Source organism: Podarcis liolepis (assembly GCF_965112155.1).
Source record: "Podarcis liolepis genome assembly, chromosome: 5".
Lineage (NCBI taxonomy): Eukaryota > Metazoa > Chordata > Lepidosauria > Squamata > Lacertidae > Podarcis > Podarcis liolepis.
The window spans coordinates 24762315-24784809 of NC_139556.1; the positions used below are offsets into that span (position 1 = coordinate 24762315).

A 22495-nucleotide genomic window follows, 5' to 3' on the forward strand; every position below is an offset into this window, starting at 1 on the left:
CAGCAAAGGTTATTTTTCACTATTCCATTTGGAGGTGATTTAGACACACGCAGGGTAGCTGGGGGCTGCTGTTTTCCAAGATACAATCAGGATCTTAATGAAATCAATTTAGAATGATTTATATCCTGTAGCACTGTGATGTCTCAAAATGACCTTGCATTCTGCAACACTAATATTTTCCTACTCTTTGCATGCAATAAAAACCCATATAATTTATGATCTCTCCCTTTAAAAAGACAATTCTTGGTATTTCATCATAATTTATCATCACCAAGAAACAGAACCCAAGATTTGGCCATGGATGGAGAAGCTGTACATGCTCCATTTGAAGCGGGGGAGGGGGGTCACCTGGCACAGGGAACAAATTTAGGCCGTACCTTAGTATTGCCCCTGAGTAACACTTTATGTTCTTCCATTTAAGTGTATGACAGTTACACTTGAGGAGGCTGTTGTAGTGAGAGCAAAACTTGTCCTCCATTCTGACAAGGTAACAGAGGCAGTTTCAGGGCAGCATGATCAGTTGAGCACCGGTGCCAAAGAGGCCAATGCAATAATGATGTAGAACAGAGTGCAAGAGGCATGTGGCGCCGAATTTTAGCATTGCACAGGGTGCCACTGAAATTTGAGAGCCTAAAGCATGCCACTGCAAGGTGGGCAGGGACTGACCCTCTCTGACAGAGATCCCACGGGAGGTGTGCCCTTAAATGTACTGCATCCTTCAAAGCCTTTTGCAACATGTGTTTCTTCTTTAGAATGACTTTGGGGCTGACTGATGTGTTTGCATGTTGGGTTGGCTCAGTTTTCAGTTGCAGCCCAATCATACAATAGTTGCTCAGAACGAAGTCCCATGCAGTTCACTTAGACAGGTGTGCACAGAATTGAAACTTGGGGTAACTTTCATTACATATGCAGATAGTAAACTGCTTTGATGGAATTTTATGAAGTGGTATATAAATTTTATAAAATAAATACTGTATTTTTCCGTGTATAAGACTAGATTCCCCCCCAAAAAAAAATAATGTCAAAAATTAGGGGGTGTCATACTCTGGGCCATCTCCCCCCATTTTCTTAAATCTGAGTGCCCCCAAATAGGGTGCGTCTTATAGACAGAAAAATATTGTACATAAGATAATTATGCTTCATTAAATTATAAACCAGAACATATTAACTTCAGCTGGGTTACTACTATACATTTATTAGGGTGCTTTTCTTTCTCTCCCCTCCCTGCATTTATTTTTTAAGGTAAAGGTACCCCTGCCCGTACGGGCCAGTCGTGTCCGACTCTAGGGTTGTGCGCCCATCTCACTTAAGAGGCCAGGGGGCAGCGCTGTCCGGAGACACTTCCAGGTCATGTGGCCAGCGTGACGAAGCTGCTCTGGCGAGCTGGCACCAGCGCAGCACACGGAAACGCCATTTACCTTCCCGCTCGAAAGCGGTACCTATTTATCTACTTGCACTTAAGGGTGCTTTCGAACTGCTAGGTGGGCAGGAGCTGGGACCGAAAGACGGGAGCTCACCCCGCCGCGGGGATTCGAACCGCCGACCATGCGATCAGCAAGCCCTAGGTGCTGAGGTTTTACCCACAGCACCACCCGCGTCCCATTTATTTTTTAACCTTCCTTAAATTTATTTTTTACCCTTTCCTTTAATTGAACTCCTGCTCCATTTATTTGTAAATGATCTATAGCATTATCCAAAGTCAGTCTTATTGGATCTACTCTGAGCTTAACTTAGATACAAAAAATATCTAAGTTGTTTTTATTTGTATGTAATGTTTGGAAATCTTAAGAACAAGCCCCTTTGAAAGGCTTCATAATGCTAAAAACAACAGCACCCCCATCACAATAGGTCTGTGGATGAATGACTTGAGAATTGCAAATAAAGTAGCACTAAATTATTCCAGCTGTTTGGCATTGAACTCTTCCAGTAATAGCTACTAAACAAATAGCAACTAATGGATTTCCCCTATGCTATGCTATGTATGTGCGGTTATCTTCATCTCTCCCCCGCCTTTTATTTTACGTTGGGAGGGGGAGAATTAATGCCCTCTCTAAAACTGCGAGAAGCTTTGCCATGGAGAAATGGGATTTTTGTTTGAATCTTGCCGAGATAAACTGCGCTGAATTGGTATGGTAATTTTTCCTTCATTTAATAGTATCAAAGATAAAGGCTTTGCGGTGGCAGGGTTCAATGGGGCAAGAAACTTAACTGAGTGGATTATCCTTATGAAATTTCAGTACTACTGGCTTAGGTTGGAGGTGGCTTTATAATAACTGCATTTAGAAGCTATGTTCCTGGGGCTCTCCTGTGAATGGCTGTTTACTTGCATTTTTTGTTGTTGCTACTTTGCCCTGTGGCTGAAGGACACTTAACATAGGCAGTGTGTTATTGTCCCCGTTTTCTTTTTCAGCATAGCATTGTGTTTTGTTTACATCAGCCTATCCCTTAGCACCATGCATTCAGTGTAGTGATAAAGAGTATGTGACGTGAACCATGCCGTGAACCGTGCCCATTGGCAAGCTACTGCCTCCTTGTTACAGCTTCTCATACAAGATCAAACAACATTGGCTTACCTTACAGGGCTGTTATGTGGAACACAGATGTAATCCATCTTCGCAAAGCACCAAGGACTTCTGTAACTCTTTAGAAGTGAAAGGCCTGAATGAAAGGCCAAGCATTTTCCAAAAACAGAACCTGGTTGAATCCAAGCCCAACTGATCTTCAGTTTATTGAAGGTCCTGGTTTGGTGAAACTTCATTTTGAAAGAGGATTTTTTAAAAACAAGTTGTGTGAAGGGCATGGTGGGTGGGGACCTGCTGTTGAAAGGGGGAGGGAGCCAGAAACATCACTGGGGATGCCCAAGGTTGTCCATTGAGATATTTGGGTATCCCTATGTTCCAATGTAAATACTAATTTTTAAACAAGGCTAGGGGTGCAGTTGTTTTCTTACAGGATTTTTTTTTTACTGTTAAAGAGTTGGGTGGATGTTCCATTCTAGCTACAGAGAGGGCGGAGGGGATACCACCCAAATAATAAAGATCTAGTTTCAAGAGCAGTTTAAGGTCTTCTGGCATAAATAAACTTTCATGTTTAGATACTAATAATTGTCACTTATAAGTTATTCCCCTCCACCCTCCAATCACATAATTAACACATTTTGAAGCAGTCCTGCTGCAAGTGAAAAGGATCTTCACCATTCATGAGGGCTAGAACTGATTCCTTTATTTCTTACGATTCATGAAATATATCTAATTTTTTCGAACTGGGGTCGCTTTACTTTCCACATGGGATCAGAAGTCCTTTGAATAACATATATGCTGAACCATGAGATTGACCAGTATCCCTTTAAAGCTGGAATGTATTATCATTCAGTAGGACAAGGGTAGCTAATGTTTTCAGACTCCAACTCTTTTCAGTTCTGGCCAACAAGGCCAATGGCCATGGATGATGGAAGTTTTAGGTCAGCAACATCTGGATTTGTTGGCTATGACTACAGGTGGTGTTTGGAAATTGAGCATTATTGACATTTGGGGGTCCATATCATTTGGTATGATACTGCTAACATTTGCTATAAGCATGTCTAGATACAGTTTTAATGCAATTCTTCATTGTTTCTGTTGATGCTGGTTGTGAAATTCTGAAGTGACACATAAACATTTGAAGATGGTTATCATTGGGAGGAAAATTGGACTCCACCCAAGTAGCTCAGACCTGAAGGCTTTCCTCAACTATTGGATTTCTTTGTACCCTTGGGCAAGTTGTAAGTTCTCAGCCTTGGTCTAACTACCTCAAAGTGGGTAGTGTGAGGACAAACGAGAGCAAGGGTGAAATTTTGTACAAGAATTATAATTTATGTATACCATTGAAAATCCTGATATTAATTAAAGTCATCAGTGAGTAGAATGTGATTTTCTACTTTGCCTGGTTCACTGTGCAGTGAGTCGTATCACTTCCCGATTTCTAAATTGCATGGAAATAATTTTATCAGTGCTCCCTGTCAAAAGAGATAAGTCTGTTGAACTAAAGAAAACCTATTGTAATAGGAAGAAAACTCTGGCAGTTACATCTTTTGGTGTCCCTCCTGACGTCCTTTCGTCTGGGCATTTAGGATGATTTCTGCTCATGGTGGTATTGGGACAGTTATATGAGATCCTGCTTTTGGTACTGTTCATTTCCAGTCAGTGGCATGTTCTCTAACTTCCTCCTGAAATCTGTTAACATTTTAAACCACAAATGTTGCAGTTTATTTTTAATGTTTTTTTGTCTCACCTTTGTTGTGCTACAGTGCAGGAGTGCCCATCCAAATGGCAATTTACATGGTAACACTGGAGAGACATTGCAGAACAACTAATAAGGCAGAATGATATGTGGACAGCCCAGTATAAATCCATCTCTAATGCGCTATTATTGCATCAATAAAATGCTGCAGAATACACCCACAAATGAACACAAGTCTGGATGGAGTCTTGCTGTTAATATGGGATGAATTCAGACTCACTGAAGTCCTTCACATTGTGTATCTTTGGTTATAGCCACATGGAGGAAGTAACATCTGATTCAATGCAGTTGAGATGATGAGCACTACTTTGTAGCACTTTGCTTGAGTGTAGTGGGTAAAAAGAAAAGGGAGCATCAAATCCCTTGAAAATTAGAATTGAGATGACACATCAAGCTCAAGGTAAACTCAACTCAATACAAAGAAGAATGTGTGAGAGAAGAAATGTCCAAAGGACCTTTGGGGGCATGGAGCAGTATAATAAGCATTGCGAATATCAAGGGAATATCTAGAGAAATTGCTGAATTTCCATCCATTTCCCACAGAGTTCACCAGTCTAAAACTTTCCATGGGAAATAAACTAAGGATGCACAGATACCCTCCACCATTAGGAGGTTTTGTAAGTCTTACTGAAAGTGGTTTTTTTCTTTCAAAATACCCAAGATGTTTGCCCAAGGAAGGACCTCTAAATTTGCCTTTAAAACTGCTTTAGTTGAAGCTTGGTGCCTAGAATGCTTGCCTTTGATGGCTTCATTGAGAGATTGCTTAGGAAAGTGTGGATGATGCTTCAGAATACCTAAGAGATAGCTTAGTTTGCACAAAGTATGGCTAAGCCATGATTTAGTGTGAAGTGCATGAGATGAAATTAACCAAAGAAACCCTATGTTTTGCATGTCCCTCTTCGGTTTCTCCTACTACGAGGATAACTTTGACATCTAGCTTTCCCTCAGCCTCAGATTGTTTCATCCAGACTCAGGTTGCATGGATTATTGAAAACTCTGGTTAGTTTTAACAAATAGCTTGAAAACCACTGCTCGAAGTTGGCTTGTTTCGAAACTGACCATAGTTCATTATAGTAACAAGCCCATGTCTAGATAACAAGACAAGCTGAAATTCAGGAAAAGTAAACCCCAGTGCTGCTGTTAGTGCTTTTAGCTGCATGGCAGTGGCAGTGGCAGTGCACAAGCCTGAGGCATCCTCAGGATTGTTCCGGCTCATGCTAAATCAGGGATATCCAAAGTAGTGTCCCTCAATATTATTGAACTACAACTCCCATCATCCCTGCACATTGGCCTTCTTGTCTGGGAATGGTGGGAATTATAGTCCAACAATATCTGGAGAGCAACACATTGGCCACCCCCATGCTAAAACATAGTTCAACATGATGTGTGGCTATGGTCTTGGTTTGAGCCTTCAGGTTTCATGGAATGAGGCATTGGATAACTTCGATTTTTGTAGTTCTCCAAATGGATATAATCCACTATCATGTGCACAGTTTTAGTAACTGGATATGCCTCAGCGTTTGACAATCTTCGAATGTGCTTGTGCTGGTTGATTGCTATTTTTATTTATCAGTTTCAGGAGCACAGGATTTGTACAAGGGATCTCCTGGGCAAAATATGGGATTTAAACTAGTAAGCTACCCAACAACCAGGGTTTTGTTTCTCAGAATCGCCAGCCCAGGTCTGGATTCAGAAATGGATGCCCTTGGGCATTGCCCTGACCACCCTTCACAGGGAGAAACAGAAGCACTTTGCAGCAGCCAGTTACAGCTCATTTCTTCCCGAGCGACCCAGTTCCCAGAACTGTGTCATTTAAAGACTGCTTCTTGTCCTTTCTGGTTTGCAGCTTGCTTGCATATGAAAGACTAAGTACACAGAGATGCACCATTCTGATCATTAAAATGTATTTATACTAATGTTAGCAATATTTTTGGCAGCTGTATGTGACTGTGGTTCTCTCTCTGTGTGTTTTCCTGATGTGCTCATTAAAGGCAGGGATTCAAATGTAGGTAGAAGAAGCCTTTAAAGAGAGGAAGAAATTTATAGGATTAAAGAGAAGAAAATAACTCTTGTAAAATATTAACTTGCATGCTGTGAATTTTCTGCCAGTGTGAAAGCAGCTGTGGATTTATCAGAGGGCTTTATTTGTATTTTTCTCTTAATGACAATCCCATAAAAAGATATGGCAAGATTATATCTAACTAATTAAAAGTATATTACATTGGGATTATTTCACTGGAGATTATTTTCTAGCAATCCTTTTAAAATCTTGTTTTCTATTGTGTTCCAACTCACTGAAATAAAATTATGTGTGCTTGTAAAACACATTTAGATTTTAGGTGTGATGTCTGCTGAGTCACTGCATCTTGTTTACATAAAGATACCCAAGGTTGCTTTGTGGGTTATGCTTGATCAAGAGACCCCCCTTTTGGCTTGGTGGAGAATTCCAGTATTTTTTTGGCCACCCCACCCATTCATCACTATTGGATTGGTTTTCTAATACCCCTGTTCATTAGGCAACACATTCTTTACTTGATGCTATTGGGTTGCTACTTTTGAATTTTGATCTCCCTCCTCATTTCCATAAATCCAAGTATTCCATTTTGCTCCTGTGGAAGGATCCAAAATGGCTTCCAGGGAGTTATCTCAGAGGAAATTTTGGAACAGTAAAAGCTGTTCAACAGTGGAGCAAGAATCTCCTGAGTGGTGGTAGTCTCTTTCCTTCACTGGAGCTATTTGAGTGGGGACTGTCTAAATATTTGCCAAAATTGCTGTAGCTGCATCCTGCACTGAGCAGAGTGGTTTCTCCTAGATGGCTTCTAATGTTCCTTCCAGCTCATTTTGAGAGTGAATTCTGTAACCGCCACATTTGAGCAAATTTATCAAAAACATGAAGTCCATCATGTGTTGAAACCAGTTCTGATAACGCAATTATTGGAGATCCTCTTTCCTTTTACAGCATGATGGTAAAAAATGTGGCTGTATGAGGCTACTCTGAAGTTGAGCCTTGCCTTGGCAAGAGTAGGGAACAACCAGTTGAAACACAATTATAACCTTTTAAAAAAAACAACAACACCACCTAAACAAATATAATAAATGGTGGGGTGAGAGTTGGACCATCAGTGGACACAGGAAATGGTTTGGGCAAGCTAGAGAAATGGTGTTTAATTAAGAGAAAGAAAGAGGAAGCAATGCTTTAGCCCAGAGTGACCTCCAGATGTTACTGAACTACAACTCCCATCAGCCCAGCCAGAATCACCAATGGTTAGGGATCATGGGAATTGGAGTCCAACACCAGCTGGGCGGCATCACATTGGCTATTCCTGCTTTTCATTAGGAATCGAAGGCAATGTGAGAGTGGATTCAAAACAAAACAAAACATGAAAACCGTAGCTTTTCCATTGACTTTCATGGCTTGTGGACTGTGCCTACACTGTGAGTCAAAAGCTAGGCAAATATGTTAAGATAAGAACATACTGAACTGTTTCCTAATAGCAAGATCATTTAGACAATGAGTCCAAAATCCTTGTGTGCAATGGTTTGAGGCTTGATAGCTATTGGAAAATGCATTCCTAGGGAGGGCGACCCATGTGTTCTTGTAAGCAGCTTTGCACATGTTTGGCAGTTTTTACTTGATTGGATGAAAAACACTGTAACTGGGTAGGCAGTTGGTTTGCACAATGGCCAGTATGTGAAGCAAACTCTATGGAGCTGTGTTTTCAAGTTACCACCGTACAGCAAAAATTGCATAGAGGAGTCAAGCACACAAATAGGAGGCTGGGTAGGATGTTCACTGAGACATAAATCACCCAGAACCTGGGAAGATACAGCTATTTTCCCACATGGATTGATGGAAGAAAAAATGGAATAATGTTAGATTCCTCAAAGTTTTGTTATCAGTCCCTGTCAAATTCTGAGTTATAATAATATGTATTTCACAAGGTTTCTCCAGACATATGATTACCTCAGTTTGGTGTGGTACACAAAGCTCGCTGCGTACTTGTAATAAAACCTTCTTCTGGGGAATAACTGCTTTTCCCTTCTCTGGTGGTGGGGGGGGGGGGAGAGTCCAGTGGGACATAGTGGAATATTCTTATCATGTTCCAAATTGATATATAACGATGCACTATGGAAAAGTTGGGATTGGTTGAGCATATGCGATAAATAATATAATATGTATAAAAACTTATTTGATAGTCAAACTGTTGGTTTCATCTTTTAGTTATGTATGGTGATAAGTAAGAGGCCCATTCATCCTGCCAGTTACACAGCTCCCCTTTCTGTACTGCTGTTGCCAGCAATTTTATCAGCAGTCGCCTTTAATACCTTATTCATGTGCTTTGGGGTGAAAAGTTAATGTAGCTATATATTATTCATCCAAGAGAAAGGACATTTTTTCAATACAAGTTGCCTCATTTCTCTTGGAAAGGGGCAGTGCTGTGAGCCAGAAGAGCAGTGTAAAGCTCTGTTGGATGTGTGTCAATGAATTAGGCTTTATAGATCCATGCTTGATGTTGTTTTAATATTTGCGGAAAGTTTGGATGTCTAATAATCTACCTATTGCAACAAATTTACTTTTGAACCTTTCCTGTCATTCTTGTGTATCTCAGGTTGACCTGCTGTCACCCCTTTTAGCCACTATAAAAAACTGCTTTTGTTTCTCTTTCTCTTTCTTTCTTATTTGGTTTTTCCAGATGAAGTAATGGATAAAGTCATTACTTCATTTAATCCAGTGTTTCCCAAACTTGTTTTTGGACTACAACTCCCATTACCCCTAGTCAGGAATGATGGGCATTCTGGTCTGAAAACAGCTGGAGACCCAAGTTTGGGAAGCACTGATTTAATCCAACACATCTGTGGTCCCAAGTGCTTCTGTGCCAGCACTGAGAAGTTTCCTTGTCTGATGGCAGCTCTTTATGAAACCTCATAAGCCACTCACAAGAGCTATTGCAACTACTTGGGCAGTTTTTCAGGTAGCTTTGTTGGTAGGAAAAGTGCCCTGAAACACCCAGGCTCAGAACCAGAGCCTGGAGTTCCAAAGTGCATGTTGCTTCTGCTGCCTCTCACCCCTTGTCCTGCAATGCTGTACTGTATATAGGTTCCTGAATCTCCACTTCAGCCTGAGCCAAGTGGTTTGGCTACCTCAACAAGTCTTCAGCCGCCACCTTCATCTCAGGTCTTCTTTCTTCTTCCTCAATCCTCTTGCTCTGTGGTCTTCTTCTGATTGTCCATCATGAACAGTAAGCACCAGCCAACATGGACGGACTCTGACTGGCTAGTACCCAGCCATTCTGGCCCCCAGGTGACTGTTAAACCAACTCCCATCTAGCTAGACAGAAAGCTTCCCCCATCCAACACATTACACTGTACATGACACTACAACTGACAGAATATATTACACAATACCCATTGAAACACAGCTTAAACAAACAGGATTGCTTCACGTTATAAAAATAATTAATGATCAGTCGTATGGCTCCTCTAGTACCTTTTGTGAATTCCCAGATTTTGAGAACTCATATGGAAAGTTGATCATAAAGAAGGACTGAAGCTGAGCAGGACAGGAACCCTAAGTTCCCTAGCCCTCCTTTCTTAGCTGACTTCACCCCATCTTTCTTTCTTTCGATCCCTGCTCTCAGCCCCTTGGCGAGACATTTCCTCTGTCTCCCGGCTTACCTTCATCCTTACTTCAGACTTCTGCATCCTTCCTGTCCTCCCTTCAGTCGAGCTCAGCTTTAGCCTGCTCCAGTGGCTGTGCTTGGAGAAAGTACTGCCTTTGTGACATCACTAGCCAATGCACCAATCCCCACATCTCAGAATTCTTGTCCATTGGTGGGGAGCGGTGTAATGCCTGCAGATGATGTCACAAAGGCATTACTTTCTCCCTACGATGGGGAAACCTTTCATATCAGTTGCCCACGTAGTTGCTAAGATAAAAAGGCACTTCGAAGCAACCTTCTAGGGGCCACATGCCAGTGGCTGGTGGAGTCAGGGGCAGAAGTAGGAAATGCGCATTTTACCCGTGTGAAGTAGGCTAGTTTCTTCACACACTCACAAGCCAATCTCTATCCTCCATCATCCAAACAAGAAGCATTATCAGAGATCAAGGGCACATTCCAGGCAGGCAGAAGCACTCATGGATTGTCTAAGGCAGGGCAGGTGAGGAGTGTGGCCTGGGGAAAGGGGGTGTGGCCAGACAGAGAGATCTGGAGGGCTACATGTGACCCTCCAGGCCTGTGCTTCCCCATCTCTGAAGTAGACTGAAATGGTAATCTGGAAAATAATAACAAAGACACAGCAGATAGGGAAAGCAATGACATCAGATAGGATTGGGGGGGAAGCATTCTCACGATGAAAGGACTGTTATTATCTGAAAAAACTGGTTTCAGCCTGAAAATGGAAATGGAAGATATCTTCAGGGCATCTTTAGTAATGTATAGTTCCAGCCTCAGTTTGTCACCAGCTATTTACACTAAGTTCCTTTAATCCTGAAGCACTATTTATCTCATCTTGGATAGTCACTTAAAATCTAAAGTATTAGATGTGATCTTAAATGTTTGCGGTGATACAGGAAGGCATGCTTTTAGAAAGTATACACAGTAATAAAATGGAATGCACAGTTTGTGTGTTAAAACTTTACTGTCAGTAGAGCTTTTAGCCGCACTAATAAGAAAAGTGATTTTATTCAGAGCAAACAGAAGCTATAAAAGGTTAACGCTCTTTTGTTGCTTTGTGTTTTGCTGTGTGAACATTAGTGTAGGTGCCTGCTGAAGTGGGCAGATAAATCCTGTATTTGCTAAAATTTAGCACTTAATAAGCTATCTTTAGTAAAAGTATGAAAACGGCTTATGCCCCTTTCTGACAAGTTGAGAGAAATAAACCTAAGTCAGACTCAATAAAGAATCCTTCTAGTCTCTCAGATTCTGCACTGCTCCTTTTCAAAATGGGTTAATGTCGCTTCTGATGTTTGTAGGTACTGAAGCCATGTAATACGGGCTTAGTTTTCAAAGCAATGGATGCATTTGCACAGTGTGACTGTGAAGAGGAGTTCAGAAGCTCTCGCTTCCATTTTGGATTAAGTACAGCTTGTTGAACTCAAACAAACTGCCATTTATCTTAACTACGGTTTGTTGAAATAGGCTAGCTTCAGACCATAGCTTATAAAATTGGCTTGTTTCAACAAATGTGGTTAATCTGAAGCAGAAGTAATCTCTTCCTTGTGGCTGTGCCAAAGGAGGGGGAGCCAGGGAGCCCAAAGTTCATTGCAGCTCATTCTCACAAAGCTAAATCATGGTTCAGTGTTATGAGAACACGGGAACTCTTTGCTTTTTCCTGCTAAAGTAACTGATATGACAACAAATGGTAATCACTGCCAGTTGGAAGGGCAGAGTTTGCAGGTGGCCTTCAAGTGGAGGCCACTAGGTGTCAGAAAGCATTTATCATGAAAATGGGAGGTGGCCTTGATGCCACTGATCTCATTGGTTTAACTTACTGCTGTGGCCTGGTCATTCTATTGCTGTAAGAGCTCAACCTTTTCAGACCCAGGACCCAGCTTTTTTAACCTGGAAAAAAAAATGAGGCCAAGTTTAAGTTTAGCATTCATTCTCTTTTCATCTTTCTCTGAAATGCTGAACGCTTCAGCAGTGAGGTGTGAAAATTCTGTCTTTTGCTCTTCATAGAACAATCTGTAAAGAATAGAAGCTTGCATTGCCCGGTCCTCTCCATCACATTTGCTGGAATATACAGTTATTGACTCGCACTTGCATGTATAAAAAGCAAGCAGTGATATCAAAAGCCAATGAGAGAACAAAAAGCAGGAGCAAGGTCACTGCTCTCTAGAAAGCTCATCCATCAGGGAGACCAAGGACAACTCATTCCCATGGCCAGGCCTGAAACAAGACTAGAATGGATCTAAACAGATACAGGCTGTGGGCTGCAGATTAGCTGACCCTGCCCTCAAATCTTCTTGTGTACCAAGAGGTTTCGTGGCAGGTGAGATGTCAATGCGAAAAGACATATTTGAAAGCCACTGCAGGAAACGCTGTTGGAGAAAAGGCATGTGCTCACACTTCATCTCTGTTTCCAGTTGCTATTGTTAATGTATATCTCACTTTTTTCTATTTAAAAACAAAGCAGCTAATTGCAGAAGTTGTCCTGCTGATATCACAGGAGAAAGAATTTCTTTGTCTACTTCATTTCTACACATGGCTTCATCCCTGCTTGTAAACCAGTAAAAATTTCACCCCTGATTTGTGCCTAATGTTTTATAAGAACTGCATCATTGGAAAAACAATATTGTAAATGGAAAGTTGTTCTCCCTTGTCCAAACTCTCTGAATATATGTTGACATTGATTTCCGCCAACCGCCCCCCATAAATGTAAAGCCAGTTAAATACCTTTTGTTTCCTATCATTTCTAGGCATACCTTCCCCTGGATGTTGTGCGCTTTTTTCATTTTTATTCTTTTCCTGGATTCTTCTATTTCTTCCAGTTAGCTTGAAGGAAGGTAGTCTATCCTAAAGACAACCTGTTGGCTTCTATAAATGTGCAGGCCAAATAAGGATAGCAGAGGATTCTGGGAGTGGAATTTATTGGTGTTTGCTTATTCACTCCATATTCGGAATGGAAATCAATCCAGTGAATATGATCAGTATTCACTGTTGTTGCTTTGAGTCCAGAAACGATATGTAACTGAGTAGATTCCACTCTGTTATTTGCATTGTGTTTCCTTTGCACTGAAATGAATGATGTGGAATAATGGAATGGTAATGTAACTTATGCACCATAAGTTTCCTAATTAATTATATAAAATACATAATTTACATGCTACCACCACAGCATACAGCCAGACAAATAATATGTTTTTTGATGGAGGGTGAACTGTAGCAGAATGGAAATGGTGCTGCATGTGACAAATACAGTCTGGAATGGAAATGTATGCCTTCTTCCATCCCTGCTTGCTGGAGAAGAGCAAGGGTCCATTCAGCCTAGGGGTAGCCAATGTGGCTGTTGGAATCTAGCTCCCATCACTGCTGACCAGGGCTGATAGGAGTTGTAATTCAACAATATCAAAAGGGCACCAAGTTCGCCACTCCTGATCTACTACAGTATCCTGCTTTTCCAACAGTGGCCAGTCAGATGCTTGTGAGAAGCCTGCAAGTAGGTAATAAAGACAACATTTCATGATTTCTTTTTAAATGACTAAAGTAAACTTTAGTAAACGAAAGCAGAATTAAGAATATGGTGCCAAAGTCACGTGAAGAAAAATCGCTGTTGACCACATTCTACAAGTTGTGATTTTACATGAGGATGTATACTCATAGATGGAAAAGCTGGTGGGAAGAGTTGAAGAAGAATCATATTCCAGATTTTAGCTCTTCAATGTGTATACACAAATCTATATTTATCTGGAGGCTGCAGAGTGATGCCCTGGTTCCCAGCCAACTGCGCGAAGAACAGATATCAGATCTCAAATGATTCTACTGTATGTACTTGTTCTGTTCTGGTAAACCTCCCCCAGCAACAACATCACAGATCCTGACCTGGAGGATTGCTAACATCTAATGGGAGGTGTTAGTTGAGTTGTGCAACAAGAAATATAGAGGTATTTATGTAAGACATGGCTGCTTTTTATTCTCAGCATAGTGGATTGAATGCTCTTTCAAAGCTTTTTTAAAAAACAAAAACAAAGCCCTGTGTAAGCAAATCTAGACAACACCCAGAAATAAACTTAGCTGAAAAAATTAGATGCAATTATATAGGGCGAGGAAGGAACTTTACAGTTCAGGGTTCTAGCTTAAAGTTCATCAACCATACATAATATGGTGAAATATACAGGAAGGGTTCTGCTTTAAAGGGAAGAGAATCGCTTCATTATTCTAGTGTGAGATCGTCAGTGACCATATACACTGTTCACTGTTCAGCTTTCTATGAAAAGCTACACTTTTCAGAGTTCCCTAGGAAGAAGAATTGTTTGTTTAACTAGTCTGGGTGTTGTAGTTCTGTGTGGGGAATTGGGGCCTCCTAACAGCCCTCAGCACCAACAATAAACTACAGTTCTCAGAATTCTTTTAGAGAAGCCATGACCGTTTAAAGCAGTATGATACTGCTTTAAATGCAGTGTTTTTTTCTGGGGGTATGCAGGGGTACACATACCCCTAAACATTTTGTGAATCTTTGTACTTTTGTCCATTTACTGTATTTATTTTTCCCAATTTGAACTATAAAATGGTGGTTTTCTTGAGTCAAAATGAGAGTACCCCTAAACATTTTTTTACAGAAAAAACCCCCACTGTTTAAATATATAGTGCAGATGGAGCCTATGTTGAGTATTTGCAAATAGGAGTTACCATTAGCCAGTTATTTCTGTACAAACTACTTTTTTCAGACAGCCATGTTCTTGCTCCAGCAATAACTTATGTATTTCGTATCTGGGTTACCTTCCAGTCAAAGTGGCTACACTATCGTTACAAAGTACATTTTGTTGTACTTTCTATTATCACAGGTTGAAAGCCTTCAAAAGTCCTTCACAAATGCGTGTAAGAGATTTTAAATGTATGTATCATTTCGTGAAGTGCATTTCTAGATGGTGAAAAATTGGAGAGAACCCATAAGTTTTGATGTAGTTTGGTGTAGAACAGGGAAGGACAAGGTGTTACTGTAACTTGCTTCCAGCCCCAAAGACACTTTTGAATCTTTTTTATTATTCTGAAGTACATTTCTAGGCCTCATGAATGCGAAATGAAGGGGGATGTGAAGACAAGAACTGGATTATTTTTTTTAAGCAGATAATGAGGAACTCATTCTGTTTTCCAGCTTCACATACATATACAGGTAATGACCAATTTATGCATGTCCAATTGATGTGCAACCACCAGTGTATGCATCACAGTCATGTACAAGTGCTTATATGCACTTCGCTGTTGCACATGATGACCTGGAACACAACCCCTGCACAAATTGGGGGTTGCCTACAATTAAAGTTTTGAAAGGGTTCACTCCCAAGTTTTCAATTTATGGAAAGGAATTTTAAGACACAGGTGGCTAACCCCTTCCAGCCTGAGGGCCGCATTGAAGGTTGGACAAATCTCAAACTTCTACAGGCCACACATACAAGCTTACTGCATGCACACACATGTGGTGGATTTCTGAAACTCAGAGCACCTGAGTGCTATGGCGGGGCAACTTCTCTATCCCCTTGCAATTCTAAAGTGCTGTGCTGTGATTCACCTGCAGGTTCACCTGAACATAGAAGCCAACTCCTGGTGCTCCGGCCCCTACAATAAAATATTTGAGGGGGCTGGGGCCCCTCTAAAGTTGGTGGGCACTGCCATTCAAATAGTGTGTGCACACTGCGTCATGTAATTGCTTTTGCATTTAAATTGTTCAACTCTTAGGTAGAATACGCAGTTTTCAATGCATCCATCCATAAAATATGCATTTTGTGCACTTTTTTTGCATAAATATGTATTTTATATGCACCATTTGTGCACCAAAACTGAAATGCAAAATCTAGAGAAGTGCATAATCTGACTGGGAATTGCATTGTGATCTGCAAGGGGTTTGGTAGCATCAAGTTAGTCCACTGTGAAAAGTGAACCAAAGGAATTCCTTTCCCATCATTGACTCCAATGACAGGTTGTAAATAATTAGGATCTAATTGGACTATATCATTGGAAGCTTAGCCATTTGCTTTTGGAGCCATTCATTGCTGACATCTAACTGATGATCATCTTTGATGGCTCTTTCTAGAGTTGAGTGCAGCTTGTGAGAAATCGATAAGAAAGTGAACTTAATTTTGCATATCCATTAATTTTGACTTTAACAGATGTGTTTTGAATGCCATAGTCACCTTTGTAATTTGTTGTCCCTGTATACCATGATCTAGGTAACCTCAATTAGCAAAAACTGATTAATACTTTAATTCCTTGCCAGGAGTTTTTCCCCATGGCTGCCCAGTATAACTGATACACTGTTTAGGGGATGTGGCAGAGAAGGAAACTAAATTTGGGTAATATATACTATGTTAAAATAGCCCCCAAATGTTGGCAAATTTTCTGTGGGAATAAGTACTGCTTCTTTTTGCTGGATTTAATGACCTATAAGACATAGTTATAAATACCCTTTTTAAGGAAAAGAGCCAAACTGATGAACTTTATTTTTTCAATAGAGCCTTCATTTCAGTGGCACACTTTTGTGTGATAAGAATATCTGTAACACACATGAACATAATTATTTTTAGCACTGCATTTGTTAAAATCCCCCATACTTTCAGTACATTCTCTTACCTTTTTTTTAATAAAAAAAAATCCCTCTCAGACAATGATTATACATATCTTGCTCTTTTTGAAGATTCACATATTGCACTGCTATTGGTTGGCCATAGATACCAGCAGCAAAGATGTGGCTTCTGGAGCAGCCAATTTGGTGTCCTCCAGCTTTTTTGGACTCCAACTCCCAGCATCCCTGGCCATTGGCTATGCAGGCTGAGGCTGATGAGAGCTGTAGCTCAAAACATCTGGAAGGCACCATATGAACTACTATTGGTCTACTTATTTCAAATTGCTATGTGAGCTTGCTCATTTCTTCAGCTTATGTACACCTCTCCTCTTTCACTTGCTTCCTCCACTCCTTCTCTAGGTCCTTCCCTTCTTTTCATCATTCATCTAGACTGCCCAGACTTTCCTGACATCCCCTCCCACACCATTTTCATTGTTCTGCTGTCTTTCAAAGCCTCAATTCCTCCTCTCCCAGATTCCCTTACCTCTTCAATCCCAGAATCTAGAGAAGGCTCCTATTCCTGTGACAGAACATCTACTTTGCTTGCAGACGGTTCTAAGTTAAATCCCTGGCATCTCTAGAGATGGCTTGTCACAAAATCCTGAAATGTGATGTGGATAGGTAGCTTCAAATTGTCTAGATCTATGCTGTAGTTAATAATGTGTCTCAGGTTTACACAAACCACTATGCTAGCTGAAAGAAAAGAAAAGAGTCTCAACCAGTTTGTTTGAGCTTTGCAGGCTGCATCAAGATCTCTTTCTACCTCTCTATCAAGCTGCTCATTGGGTTGCAATTTCATTGTGTTCAAAATCCTTTCCCCCCACCCCCTGCACAAATAAACAGCTGATGGCATTTATTTATGGAAAGTTATTAGCATTTATTATTTATATAGCACAGGGATTGATCTTCTCCATTCATATATTCAAGGTCAAAGCCTGCTAGCTTTCTCATCTTGCAGGTTGGTCACCAGCTCCAACAGCTAGGGGCAGCTCAGTTAGGGAATAATTCATTTCTTTTTGCATTCAGCTCCTCCTCCTGCTTCTGCTGCTGCCATTCCATGAGAGAATTTCTCTCTCTCTCTTTCTCTCTCTCTCTCTCTTGACCCACCTTATTCCTTTCTCTGGATCACAGCCAACGCAGTGTAGAAAATGAATGGAGGGTGGAAAGGAGATAGAAAAGAGGTTGGTGAAGCTTCTAAGCAGAAGTCCTGGAGCACAGCGGCAATAGAAAGAGCATCTGAGAAAGCAGTCATTTTGAGGGTTGGCTGAATACCATTAGAAGAGATAAAAGCTTTGGAGAAAATGATATGGACAACAATTTCATAAACTAGACAAATGACTGTACATGAAAGATATTGTCAGGAGCCTATAAAGTAATCCATTTTACACTATGGAATAATAATCCATTTTGTACCCTGTTTTTCTTTATATGAAGAAAATAATCATTGCAACCCTCACCAGCTTCTTTGTTGTCGTGAGTAACAGAGATAAAATGCTTCAGTTCATATGGACAAACAAAAGCCCCTAGGCTGGTTCTCTGCCACGAGGAAGATTTCTCCTCCTGCAGCACCATCTTCTTTCGGCTGTCTCAAAGGCAGCTGCTTGTCTGCGGCAAGTTGTAAAACTGGTGTCCTGAGAACACCCAGCCTAAGGAAGACAAACAGCAGGTAGTTTAGTTCTTTGGTGCACTAAACACACAAACACCTCTCTGGTGGCTTGTGCTCTGAGCTGGACTGTTTGAGCAATGGTGGGACTATGCCCGCTTGCAAAACCTAAGTACCCTCGCTTGACAGTGTGGGCCTAAGCCTACATGGAAGTTGCCACTGTGTCTTCAAGTCCCTTCTAGTCTTAGTGGACAATGGGGGAGGAAACAGAGGTGATTCTGGCAGCCCCCTCCCTTCAGACACCATCTCTCCCTCAACTCCTGGTGCATCCTGTCATTCCTGACAAAACCCCATAAATCGCTACCCATATCCCCTGGATCATCTTCTGGCTACACCCACTCCCTGGCGCCTGCTAGTCCCTGACACCTGGCTGCTACAGCTCTGCTTGTGAGCCTTGCAAGGGATGCTGGGGAAAAACCTGACCTCTTGTGACAGAAAATCCTGAGCAAATGCATGCAGCCCAATGATATGCAGCTGTTCTTTTCTCTTCCCTCCTTGGTCACTGTGCATTAGATTGCAGCCTCCAAATTCGTGGGAAAGAGCATTACAACTGCCCCGTGATGTTGGGACTGCTTTGTCTCTCTTTGGAATAGACAGGAAGGGACACACAAGGGCACCCCTGTGTTACGTGATGATGATGCTGTAACATATGGATGATGCGGCGTGAAATACCTTTGACAGTCTTCCAAAAATTCTCAGGGCCACCCAATAAAACTGATTGACAGTAGCTTCAGAATGGACAAAGGGAAGTACTGTTTCATTTGTTTTGTTTATTTGCTTAAAGCATTTTTAGCTGGCTCTTCAGCCAAGAAAAGGCTTGCAGAGCAGCTTACAAAGATCAGAAATGAATCAATCCTTGCCCTCAGGTTTATGAGTAAAAGGCAGGATGCACAAGGAAAAGGGATTTGGACGGGAGGCTGTTCAGGGGAAACTTTAGTGGCAGGTGAGAAGCTATGGTCAGGAGCAGGGTTAGGCCTAAAATTCTAAGCCATTAAGGACCATTAAAGCCTTTTCTACCATACCTGAATGCCCACTGGGACTTTCAGGTGAAATTATAATATCCACAAGTTTAGCAAGCCCTTAAAGTTTCTAGGCATGGCACAACAATATATTTTTCAGAGAAATCGTAAGGCCCTGGCAGCAAACTTGCAACATGAGTTTCTCAACAAGATTAATTCAAGAGGGAAACTTTTGTCTTGCTTTCCTAGAAAGTGTGTGCTTGTGTGTATTATATATCACAATGATGAAGCAACCAGACTTTACTGAATATCCAAGCATCCCATTTAAGCTTCTCTTGAACAAATATATTATGATTTCCAAAGAGCAATTTGCAATGCAGATCCATGTAATGGTAAGATTGCATTAGTTGATCATGCCAGGAAGCTTATCGCTGCACTTAAGTGTTCACAATCTTGCAATGTAAATTATTTGCCAAGTTGTATTTTACTTGAGGCAATTATATTGGTGCTTGGAAACACAAGTGCATTTAGCTTTCAAAACGGAAGGAAAGAGATTACTGTTGGGAAGCTGGGGCTTGGCTTGGCTGCACTTTAGATCATGATGTAGTATTCTGGGCCAGTGCAAAACCTATATAATAATATCCCACTCCTCTTGTAGGAACCAGCATCTTACCAAATCCTTTGGCTTTCTTCAGATTTCTTTGGATGTTATGCCAAATATGTGCCAAATATGCCATAGAGTTAGGAGAAATTCGGTGATATCTCTGCTTAAAATCTATCACACAGGGTAGAGAAGCACAGTGGCTCTTTACTTTTGGGATCTGTGTAGGAGAAGAAACATTGCTTCCCTCTTCTTTTGCCTTTGTGATAAAAATGGTCATACCACCAATCCCTACCCTCAGCTCAAACGTAAGGAAAATACCAGAGAGCTCAGTTTTGAGTGTGAATGATGTTGGAGCAACTGTTGATGTCACAAAAGCACTCCTCCCTTCTTATTTGCATGCATAGCAACTAACCAATCACAGGAAATGTGCTCATAACTGATATGGCAACAGTGTTCTTACATTTGCTGGTCTGATCTTCAGCCACTGGGTACATCCTTTTCCCTTTTAGAACAGAATTGATAACCCTTTCCTACCTTGGCCCACATACCCTTTTGGACAACGTTCTGGGGCCAGAGGGCAGTGGAAAGAGCAAAGGTCCTCTTACCTTTGTACTAAACAACTCCCCTACAGCTCTCCATCCTCCATCAGGGAAACAAGAGGCATTATCACAGTTCAGCATTCTAGGCAGGTGCAGAAGGGGGCCTGTGAGGTGGTGTGGTTTGAGGGAAAGTAGTATGGCTTGGGGATTGACGTGGCCTGAGGACCAGAGAAGCCTGAGGTTTCTTGCCCATTTTTGAGTGTGGGCTACCAGTCTAGATTTTATATGGACTCCTGTTGCTGTTTATCCTCTGACTCAGCATTTTCAGTCCTTGCTGAAACCTATTTGCTGTGCTAGGATTTTTTTTTTTTAAAAAAAGATCTAACTAGTTCAGAATCTATTTTGCTGGCTTGGGTGGTCTTGTCAAGTCAAGCTTTTGAAGGCACTGCTTTTCAGAGGATTCCCAAACATGAGCTTTTGGTGTATCTTCAGGAGAAGGGAGTTTTAATGCTTTGTGCATCATCTTGTGTCCCTCATTAGAATGCCAGCATGTTTATGATATCAAATGGCCTGACTATAAACAGGAGTGATATCGGGCAGCAACACACTTATCCAAACTGTTCCTGTTTGTATGGTGCAGTCATCCTATAAATTATTCCATCAGGGTGTGATGGTCCTCTGCTCTGCTTAACACTCTCATATCCTACTCACGGAAATAATAAATGAACCATTATGGCCTTGGTCTGTATTCTTGTCAACCCTACTTACGAAAACTGACTCACAAACAAACAAAGGACATGTGGGTGACAGCTGAGGACAAATTACCTTGCCCTTAACTCTTCCGGTCTCCATCTTGATTCTATTTTCTGTAAATCTGTTAATAATCAATGGCATGGTACAGCTGAGATGGCGAACAGAACTTTCTACTTGCTCACTTACTGAAATCCATTAATGCTGAGTGTTAATTGCATGTTAGAATAAAATGTTTCCACAGAGTTAACCAAATTTTCTTCTGCCTTTTGGTTCCCAGTCTCTGGTCAGGTACTGGCCAATGACCCCAGCAGCTCAGAAGGGCCCCAGCTGGCCTAACCCAGCTCTGTTACCATATTGTCTTCCTCATGGGATCCCTGTACTGCCATTTTAGCAGTGGGTGGACAGTGCTGCTGCTTGTGAATGGGTGTCAAGCTTGGCTCCTATATGCCATGGCTTTTCACCATTAATTCCCCCCCCAAAAAAAACACCTTTTAAATTGCCCCGCCCATACATCAATGAAATCTACCACTAAAATGCTACCCTGAAACTCAGTGAGGGTGGCTGTAAGTGGTGTTGCTGGTGCTATTGTGGCAGTGGCAGCAACACACACACAAAAGTGCAATTGCATTGCATGTTTTGGGGAGGTTCTGGGGCCGTCAACAGCACCATGCTAAGAGCCCCCTGAAGTCTGTTCTTATTAGTTAGTTTCCACCTTCTACTGAATGTGTTATCCTTTCTGAGACAAGTCTCTGGATTCTTTTTAAAGTGGTAAAATAATAATGGAAGGAGGGGAGTAGTTTTGAGAGTTTTTGAGTTGGAAGTTGCCTGCCTGTATCAGATACATTCGCTCCCTTCTCCCGTAACCATGGCAATACAAGATAGGAGGGCACTTCTATTTTATTGAACAAGGCATCATGAAAATTGCTTGTGTGACTGAATGATTAGTCCTCCTTAAGGCGACACAGAACTCCATCCCATGCTGATATTTCCCTGTTGCCCTCATCTCCAGCTCTATCAGTTTCAAATATGTCTGTGGGTTTTGGGTTTTGTTTTGTTCTTGCTTGCACTGTGTGTGTATGTGCAGCTGTGCAGATGAAAAAAACGATTGTGTCTTAGATAACACCCACAGATTTTTTTAAAGCATAATGATTCCTAGAGTGAGCTTTTAGCACAGTCATGTTGTTGAGTACTGTTGGGGTATATGGGATATTAGGGGAGGAGTACCTCTGGTGAGGGACACATCATGCTCTTTCTTGGGTAGTTTGTCCATCTTTGGTCCCCACCCTGCACTCAACTCTCACCTGTGGCTCCTAGAGGTTGTCAGCATGTTACAGCAGTCACACTCCAGGAAACAGCTTTGACTGGCTAGCTAACCAGGTGAGGGTAGCCAATGGGAGTGAGCAGAGATGACCAGTAGTGG

General features: G+C 41.4%; 1 protein-coding gene and 2 long non-coding RNA genes across 4 annotated transcripts in view; 1 reads left to right on the forward strand and 2 right to left on the reverse strand.

The window, feature by feature from the left end:
- NRG3 (neuregulin 3) overlaps positions 1-22495 on the forward strand; it is a 606841-nt gene that overhangs the window by 15740 nt on the left and 568606 nt on the right. The gene's annotated exons all lie outside the window — the stretch shown is intronic.
- LOC310706685 lies at positions 6161-10046 on the reverse strand. Its single transcript, XR_014526065.1, has 3 exons — positions 9955-10046; positions 8243-8404; positions 6161-6298 (listed from the first exon to the last, which is right to left on the reverse strand). It is a non-coding gene; the product is annotated as an uncharacterized lncRNA (long non-coding RNA).
- Positions 17432-20100, reverse strand: LOC310708088. Its single transcript, XR_014526842.1, has 3 exons — positions 19853-20100; positions 18015-18203; positions 17432-17677 (listed from the first exon to the last, which is right to left on the reverse strand). It is a non-coding gene; the product is annotated as an uncharacterized lncRNA (long non-coding RNA).